The 10,000-nt window shown below is 38.6% G+C and overlaps 1 protein-coding gene across 3 annotated transcripts in view; it reads right to left on the minus strand.

Annotated features, from left to right (window-relative positions):
- LOC106879088 (voltage-dependent calcium channel type A subunit alpha-1) overlaps positions 1-10,000 on the minus strand; it is a 676,127-nt gene that overhangs the window by 664,811 nt on the left and 1,316 nt on the right. The gene's annotated exons all lie outside the window — the stretch shown is intronic.

Genomic DNA, 10,000 nt, shown 5'->3' on the forward strand with positions numbered 1-10,000 from the left:
GTGCTCATGCTTGTGTATCTTATACGTTGGTATGTATGAATATCTGTAGGTATACGTGTACGTGCTTATTCACGCATATATGTGTAAATACAGATGTGTGTTTATGTGTTTGTTTTCCTGTACATATGCATCCGCGTGAAGGTCTGTGTTTCTATAGCTATTTGCGTACGTATAAAAGTTTGCATGTGTATGGACATACATACATACATATATACATATATATAAAGATAGATAGATAGATAGATAGATAGATAGATAGATAGATAGATCCATGTGAATGTAAGTATTCACACATGTACATGTCTCTATGCATTATATATATATATAGTGGAGGCGCAATGGCCCAGTGGTTAGGGCAGCAGGCTCGCGGTCGTAGGATCGCGGTCTCGAGCTTTGTGAGTGTTTGAGAGAACAAACCTAAAGCTCCACGAGTTTCCGGCAAGGGGTGGTGGCGAACCATATACGCATATATGAATGTGAGTATATCCCTAAACAATTAAGAGACGTACATGGAATAGTTATACGCTGATGAACGCATATATACACCCACACAGAACACACACCCATCATATATTTGGTAATTGCTGGTAAGACTAATGCATTTCGTTTTGCAACCATAATATGCCACCAACTGGATTAAAGACTTGTAAGTCAATGTGTGTGTACCTGTACACACACACACACATATATATATATATATATATACACACAACACACACACATATATATATATATATATATATATATATATATGTATAAACATACAATTTTATGTATGCGGGTGTGTGTATTTATATATATATATATTCATATATATTCATCGCACTCTACATATATGTATTTTAATACATTTTCTAAATATACATTAATTCACAATAGCATCCATGTGACTGGAAACTCACCCGTTCTCTGCCGAATCATGTGTTTATTTATCCAAACATCGACAAATAACACACGTGTGTGTGTGTGCGTATATATACATACATACATACATATATATATCCATCTGCTTATACATATATGTTTATATAGATACAGAAATGTGTATATACATATATATATGTGTGTGTGTGTATGTATGCATTTACATGAGTATGTGTATGCATATATGCGTGTATACATATTGCGTGCATGTGTGTGTGTGTCCCTTGACTATCTGTTGCTTCGGTATTCCATCGTTCTTCAACTTTGTTTTGCTTGAATCCAGGAATATATTCACACAATACTTCGCACTTATTTGCGTGTGTGTGTGAGTGTGTGTGTTTGTGTATCTATCTATCTATCTATATATATATATACATATATATATATATACACACGCAAGCATTTTTACACAGCTATATATATATACGCATTATATATACATTTGTGCATAGATGTCTGCATACAAATATGAGCAACCACAAACACATTAGTTCATTATTCACAATGTAAATATACACTCGTACACTGGCGTCTATATACACTCATATTACATTGCAGACACAAACATTGTATATACGCCGAACTATGCATACATGCGTCAGAATTCTGTTCTTCTTCCACAAAACGCACACGTGCATGCAGGACAATTTCAACACATACGTTTAAAATACCTTCCCGTGCACACAACATGAGCATATGCACATCTACAGATGCACACAGCAGGGGTGCACTCCCACGCAGAAATGCACACGCGCGCGCGCAAAGCACAGCATGCATTCGTTTGAAGACCGACACGTGTACGCAAGAGTTATGAGCATTTATAGCTGCACATCCTGGCCCTGTGCATGCACGCTTACATGCATGTACACTTGCATACATGCATACAAACCAGCAGTGACGTCTATGTGCATCTATCGATGCAGGCGTTTGCAAGTGCACACGCATCCAGCATATGCATGCAGATACACATGCAAAGTGCGCATATACTTCAAACAACACATCTGTCAACACGTGTGTTGTCTGTATGTATGTAATGTGTGCTCGCGCACACATTACATATATAGAGAGAGAGACGTGCATAAATTAAGCACACACACATAGACACACTCAAACACGCACGCATGCTCACACATAGAAGCCTACCAGCAGTTATACGCACACTTTATACACCCACATATCTATATATATCTATATTCATAATCTATTGTATCTCCACCTGCTTCATCATTTTTAAATTTTCGACAACCATTATTATTATTTCTCATTATTATTATTATCCATAAATATTTCTTTCCGTGTGTTTATATTACATGTGTGCATAGATATATGTATATATATGTATATATATAGATACCGCTTTTAATCTGTGTCTAGTTTCAATCGTCGGAGAGTGGCCTTTGCTAGGGCACTGCCCTGAAGGCGTCAGCAGAACAAATCGACCCCCAGAATTAATTTTTAAAGTCTGGGAGTCATTTCTTTCGGATCCCTCTTGCTGAAACGCTAAGTTACTGGGACAGAAATATATCAACACCGGTTGTCAAATAACGGTAGGGGACAATTACAGAGACACGTATACACACGTTCACATACACCCACGTAGCACACACGTACATATATATATATATATATATATATATATATATATATATATATATATAAATGTGCGTGTATGTATGTATGCATATATATATATATATATAGAGAGAGAGAGAGAGAAAGAGAGAGAGAGAGAGAGAGAGAGAAAGAGAGAGAGATAGAGAGAAAGATAGAGAGAGAGAGAGAGAGAGAGAAAGATAGAGAGAGAGAGAGAGAGAGAGAGAGAGAGAAAGAGAGAGAGAGAGAGAGAGAGAGAGAAAGAGAGAGAAAGAGAGAGAGAGAGAAAGAGATGATGATGATGGGCTTCCACACAGTTTCAGTCTACGAAATTCAATCAGAAGGTAATGGTCGGCCCAAAACTATAATAGAAGACATTTTGCCAAGGTGCCACGCAGTGGGATTGAACCTGAAATCACGTGACTATCATGTACACGGTGGGCATATTTGGAATGCGAATACACACACACACACACACACACACACACACACACACACACACACACAGACTCAGACAATTACTGTAATATATGTGGCTGTTATTTCTAGCGAGGCATCAACTTCATAAATATGCATTAATTAAGAAGTTTAACGTCATACATTTATTATTAGATATGAGGATGCGGTAGCATGGCCGCAGTCGTAGGGCCAAAACTGGTGAAAGACTAAAATTACAGGAAAGTTAGCTTTACTTTTCTTCGATCTGATATTTTCGTGAAGAGTTGTTGTGGTGTGCATGACATTCCAGGGTCATTTAGGAAATAACCAGTCTTGGATCAGAAATGAAAACTATTGGTGCCATAACACGGCTTGGACATTCCAGTTATTCTCCGATATTCGCCAGTCTTGGAGACATAACTTGATGTAAAATTGCTGACAGACCAGAAGCTGGGCGGATTGTGGCTGCTAACACATTTCACGGGTGTTTCTTTATTGTGTGTCGTCTGTATATAAGAAAAGAGGAAATTTACGAAAGCCAACCGTCTCTTTGTGATGCTAATGTGAAAGATGCGTAACAGAACATCCTGACTAACGTGCAGGACTATTAGCAAGACTCAAAGAGGAACGATGGCGGAGTATCAAGAGAAGTTATCTAAAGGCCTAGGATTCGGTGGTGTGACAGGGTTAATTGTTAATAAATACAAATACATCAAGGAAGAGATGTGTAGCTGTGATGTAAAAGTGGTTGAGGAAATGGTGGGGGAAATGGTCGCAGGTTCGCAACTTCCCCGCTTTACTGCAGAAATTACACAGGAGGACTCCTTGAATTTCATTGGTGTATCACAGCTCCTTGCACTGAATAAATGTCCTGCAGGGAACTAGCACGATCTCTTTGTTCTCTTTTACCGAATATTCTTGAAATCTACACCGATGCACCTCTCTGTGATTGTTGCTATTTCCGGAATACGGACGTGGAATAATGCATCCTTATTTATGACAATTCTCAGATCCAGCACAGTTCCTAACATGGCTCTTGCAATATATCCTGGCCCTCTCTTAGTCGTTTGGAAATGGGCCATCGCGGATCCCTCTGTTTTCTGTTTTAAATGATGGACAACGTACCACAATAGTCTGAGACACAAGGAACACATCAATGATTCCTCAAAACATAAGTGGAGACAGACAGACAGACAGACAGACAGATAGACAGATAGATAGATGTTCCTGTTTTAAAGTCGCTTGATTAAAATTGTTAATTTTATGAAACTAGAAGGTTACTTTAGGTACGCCCCTTATACATGTCATTTTCTGGAACCGATTTTATCCCCCTAACAAACATGACTAAAATCTTCGTTTGGTTGACAAAAAGTGTAGTTTTAGAAATGCCCATGAAATACCGTACGGGAAGACCATAAGAGCCACCACGCCAATATTGGACCTTGGTAGCCTTGTACCAATATTTGAAATCAATATGTCATCTGTGATAGAGTGGCGAGCTGGCGTAGTCGCTAGCGTGCCGGGAAAAATACTTAGCAGCATTTCGTCAGTCTTTACATTCAGAGTTCAAATTCAGCCGAGGTAGACTTTGCCTTTCATATTTTAGGATCGAAAAATAAGTACCAATAAAACACTGGGGCCAATGTAAACGATTTAATCTCTCCTTGAAATTACTGGCTTTGTGCCTAAATTTGAAACTAATCTGTTTTCTATGATAATTTGCAAGAAACGGTAAAGCACTGATGTTTTAATGTTGTTGTGATTACGTTCCGAGTTCAAATACGGCTGAGGTGAACTTTGCGTTGCAGTCTTCAGGAGATCGATAAAATAGATATCAATCAAATACTTAGGATTGAGAATATCTCTCAGAGAGAGTAAGAGAGGGAGATGGAAATTGTGGCAAAGAGGAAAAATCTTCTAATGCAACAGGCAATGACGAAACGATTTTCAGCTAAGCTGATATCGAATTTATTCAACCTGGAATTGAAACCCTAACAGAAAATCAACATATGGTGAATGTTGTTATACAACACCGATATTATTATCGCATTGATAGTATTTATTTCTTTTAGATGATCCTCTCATTGGAGCGTTGTATATATATATATATATATATATATATATATATATATATATATATATATATATATATTAGTCTCAAGCAAATATTTAGATAAAAGTTTTCTTTAAAATATGATATTTTGGGAAGATATTTTGTTTCCAAGTTTAGCATCTGAAAGCCTTCTCCATCACTGCTTTACAGAGACCTTTATCCTTCTGGGAATGATTTGTGGGGATAAAGGGGGATAGCCACTTGGGATTGTATTAAAGTGTCGCTCCCTTACTACAACAATATCTAAATTGGTGTATATATATGCTGTGTGTGTGAGTGTGTGTGTGTGTGTGTGTGTGTGTGTGTGTGTGTGTGTGTGTGCTGAAACGGAGATTTTTTTAATGTTTGGATACATAACAATCTAAATTTGGTCAAATAAATGGCACTAAATCCATACAAACTTCTGAATGAACTATAGAACTAAATCACGTTAACGAGGATCTCATTTCCATCCGTGCCGTGGCTAAGTCAGTAAAAAGGCCCGAGAAAACATCTTCAAGTATCCTGTTTATGTTCCACTGTGTTTTGAGTTCAAGCCCCACTAGTGTGGCCTTCGGATTTTATCGTCCTGGAATCGATAAGAAAAGTTCACACCATGGGCTACGTTAAATCAATCAATTAGAAACTGAGACATCCAAATGGTAGAACCTTTAAACGTCGCAAAAAGAAATTACCGTATTTGTTCTGGTTCTTAACTTCAGAGATCGAATCCTCTGCGTGTCCAAGCAACAATCAAATACTACGTAGGGTGTAATCAAAGAATCCCCTCCCTACTAAATTACTGGCCTTACTATATTATTGCGCCTTAACTTGAAATAGTTTATATAAAGAAATTCATAATTACTTTTATTAGGGCAGATTAAGAGAGGGGTCAGAGCATAGGACAAAATGGCTTGCAGTATGTATTGAGATCCTTAGGTCCTGAGTTCAAATTACACTGTGGTTAACTTTGTCTTCCATCATTCAGAAACCGATAAAATAAATTTTTAAAATCAGTCAAGAATTGATTCCGAATAACTGATCCAAATAGCAAAAACTTCCTGGCGTTGGGCTTCTGAAGGAGATCGATCTTGAAAGCAGCTTTGCTGGCAGAATCATTACTACGCCGGAAGAAATGGTCAACAAGATTTCATCCGTCTTTACGGTCTAAGTTCGAACCCCACCGAGGTCGACCTTACCTCTCATCTCTTTTAGAGTTGATAAAACTAGTAACAGTCAAGTACAGGAGTCGGTGAAATCGACTAGACCCCCCCCCCACCTCCGCCAAAATGTCAGGCTTTGTGCCTATACTAGAAAGGATTATTATTATCATCATTGTTATTATTATTAATAACAACTGCACCATCGTTGGATACATCAAGCTGTGGCGTTGGAGAGCATAAAGACTAAAGTTGTAGTTGAGAAGAAGTTAGTTGAGATGGAGGACTGGAAGCCATCTGAATATTGAGAAAGAGTTACTTTACCACAATGATTGGCAACGGCTATCAAAATGCTGTTCAATGTTTGTTAACATCGTAAAGCCTGTGAGATGCGACATGGACAGCTGCAACAGTTTACGAAGCCATGGCCTGCAGGAAGGGACACAGCAGGTGTTCTGATTGTATGTGTACGCCGCAATTCCTCCAACAACTTATGAACAAAGCGTCAGGCTCAATTCAAACACGATTCAGTGCAGCTGTTGAAGTCTGTGGTAAAAAGGTTGCTGCTGGGAAACCAGAACGATTGACAGCAGCATTCGGTTACTTGGCAGAGTTAAAAGGGAATGTCGGGTATTTCTACGATTTCACCATCCCCATTTTCCAGCCTAATAATTCCCCGATTGAAATTGGGGCGCGGTTAAGGCAGACATCGACCGCTCTATCTCCAACAGTAAGGCCAAACTGGTTACGAAGATCAAGGAGCTACTGGAAGATCGTCCAGGAACACAGTGAGGAAAGTATGCAGAAGGATCCGGAGCCCTCCTGAGAACGTAGTGGAAGCTAGGGGCAGCTACTTTGCGTTAACTATTATCTCTGAGCTAAAATCGATTGGATATGTTTTGATTTTTTTTTTAAATATTATTATTTTTGGAAAGAGAAATTGTATTGTTTTCTTTTCTTTTTAAGCAAACAGTCAAATTTAGCCCGGATACTTTGCGTGTGTGTGTGTGTGTGTATATATATATATATAAAAGTTTCTGGCTTTAAGGGTATCACGAAAGACCTGATTGGAGGGCTAACATTCCGATTTCTTCAACAAGGCTTAGAAAAAAACTGAACGACCTCACCAATAAGTATATGAATCTGAGAGGGGAATATGTTGATGAAAATCATAATTAACTGATCCTTCTCCTGTATTTTCTTTTACCCGAACCCAAGAACTTTTTAGCACACCCTCGTATATATATATATATATATATATATATATATATATATATATATATATATATATATATATATATATGGATGTGCGTGAGTGTGTGCATATTGTGAGTAGACGGGAGAGGAGTGGAGGTTAAGCAATCCACCGTTCCTAGCAGGAGATTAGTGGAACTGTTAAAGCATCGAATGTGAGGCTGAGGTATGACAGTACTAGTTCCAGCTAAGAGCTTTCAGAGTTCAAGTCCGGCCCTATCAGCAAAAAATCAGTGACACTTCGGTGTGGAGTTGTGATTGTGTTCTATCGATATGTTTGTGTGTGTGTGTGTGTGTGTGTGTGTGTGTGGAGGGGCAGGAATGGCTTTCTTAAGAAGTCTGGTTTCCAAAGAAAGCTCTCCAGCTTCATTCTCAGTGCGTGGCACCTTTGGTAAATGTCTTCTATAGCTGCGGGCCGCCCAAAGTCTTGTGAGTGGATTTCGTTGGCGGAAACTGAAACAAACCCCTCACGTATCTGTGTGTGTGTGCATGCGCGTGTTTGTTCTCCGCTATCGCTTGACAACCGGTGTTGGTGTGTTTACGTCTCCGTAATATAATGATTCGGTAAAAGAGACACGGAATAAATAAAACAAAAAGGAATTACTAAATGAATATACTGGGGTTCGTGTGTAAAATAAAAGTACTGCGGTGCCCCAGTATGGCCACAGTGTAATGACCGAAACATGTAAAACAAGATATCTCTATTCATGTATATATATTTATATATATATATATATATAAACGTGTAGAGAGATAGAAAGATTTGGCCGCTCAAACAGCTTCCTGCCATCCATCCATGCACCTTACTTGACCAAAGGGGACACGGAAAGACTAGGTGATTGCATCACACACACACACACACACACACAGAAAGAGTGGTATATGTAATGGGTGACCCTGCATACCACCACAACCACCCGGTCTGCTGGTGCCAACCGGGGAGTCCAGTGCGTTGCATGGCTTCAGGCCGGTTCTCTGGTTTCAGTGGAACTTGCCTCCCACCACCACCACCACGACCAGCAGCGCAACTAAACAATCAAAACAGGAATAGAAAATACGTCTTACTATCAACCACGTAAACGTGTGTGTGTGTGTGTGTGTGTGTGTGTGAATGTGTGTGTGCGCGCGCGTGTTTGTGTGTGCGGTTAAAGCACACCACACACACACAGAGTTGGATCGCCAAAATACACACACATAAATATGCATACAAACACACACTCAAATAAACACACAGCTGTTTCTTTTCATCGCTCTTCCTTTTTTTGTAAGTGAATTAAACAACACCGATATTAATATTATTGATATTATTATGAGTAGTAGTAGTAGTAGTAGTAGTAGTAGTAGTAGTAGTAGTAGTAGTAACAGGGCCAGCTAAATCGCAGGAGACGTGCCAAGTCGATTACATCGTGCCCCCAGTATGCAACTGGTATTTATTTTACCGACCTCCGAAAGGATGGAAGGCAAAGTCGACCTCAGCGGAATTCGAACTCAGAACGGAAGGACGGACGAACGAAATGCTGTAAGGCATTTTGCCCGCCGTGCTAACGATTCTGCCAGCTCGCCGCCTTAATAATAATAATAATAATCGTTTGTAATATAGGCACAAGGCCTGCAATTTGTGGGGAGAATAACAATAATAATAATAATAATAATCCTTTCTACTGAAGGCACAAGACCTCAAATTTGTGGGGTGGATGCAAGTCGATTATATCGACTCCAGTGTTTCAATGGTACTAAATTTATCGACCCCGAAAGGATAAAAAGCAAAGCCGATCTCGGCGGAATTTGAACTCAGAACGTAGCGACAAGCGAAATACCGCGAAGCATTTCGTCCAGCGCGCTAACGATTCTGCCAGCTCAGCGCCTTGATCATAATAATAAAAATAATAGTTATAATCCCTTCTAATATTGGCACAAGGCCTGGAATTTGTGGGAATGGGGATAATAATAATAATAATAATAATAGCGTTATTGATAATATATTGTGGATCTTAACATGTATCGAAACACCAGAAATGGAACTGAAATATTGCACAGTTATATAGGTCGATGGATGTATATATGTGCCAATGTGTGTATGTGTATGTATGTAGGTATACGTGCATGTGTATATGTATACATGTATCTATACATCTACATATATATATATATATATATATATATATATATATATATATATGAATATATGTATTTACTTGTATACATGTGGAAACAACCACGAAAGGCAGATACATATACATAGATATACCGATATATATATATATATATATATATATATATATATATATATATATATATAGAGAGAGAGAGAGAGAGAGAGAGAGAGAGAGAGAGAGAGAGAGAGAGAGAGAGAAAGAGAGAGAGAGAGAGAGAGACAGAGAGAGAGCATTTTATATACATACATTCATTTATATTGCAACTATGATCGATAGCATCAATATGTTTTGTGCACGCGTTTCTTTGTGATTTATTCACATATTTCTGTATGTTTATGCGTGCCTTTTTACGTGTGTGTGTGTGTGTGTGTGTGTGTGTTGCT

The sequence above is a fragment of the Octopus bimaculoides genome, chromosome 21 (genome assembly GCF_046866305.1).
Source record: "Octopus bimaculoides isolate indiv1 chromosome 21, ASM4686630v1, whole genome shotgun sequence".
Classification (NCBI taxonomy): Eukaryota; Metazoa; Mollusca; class Cephalopoda; order Octopoda; family Octopodidae; genus Octopus; species Octopus bimaculoides.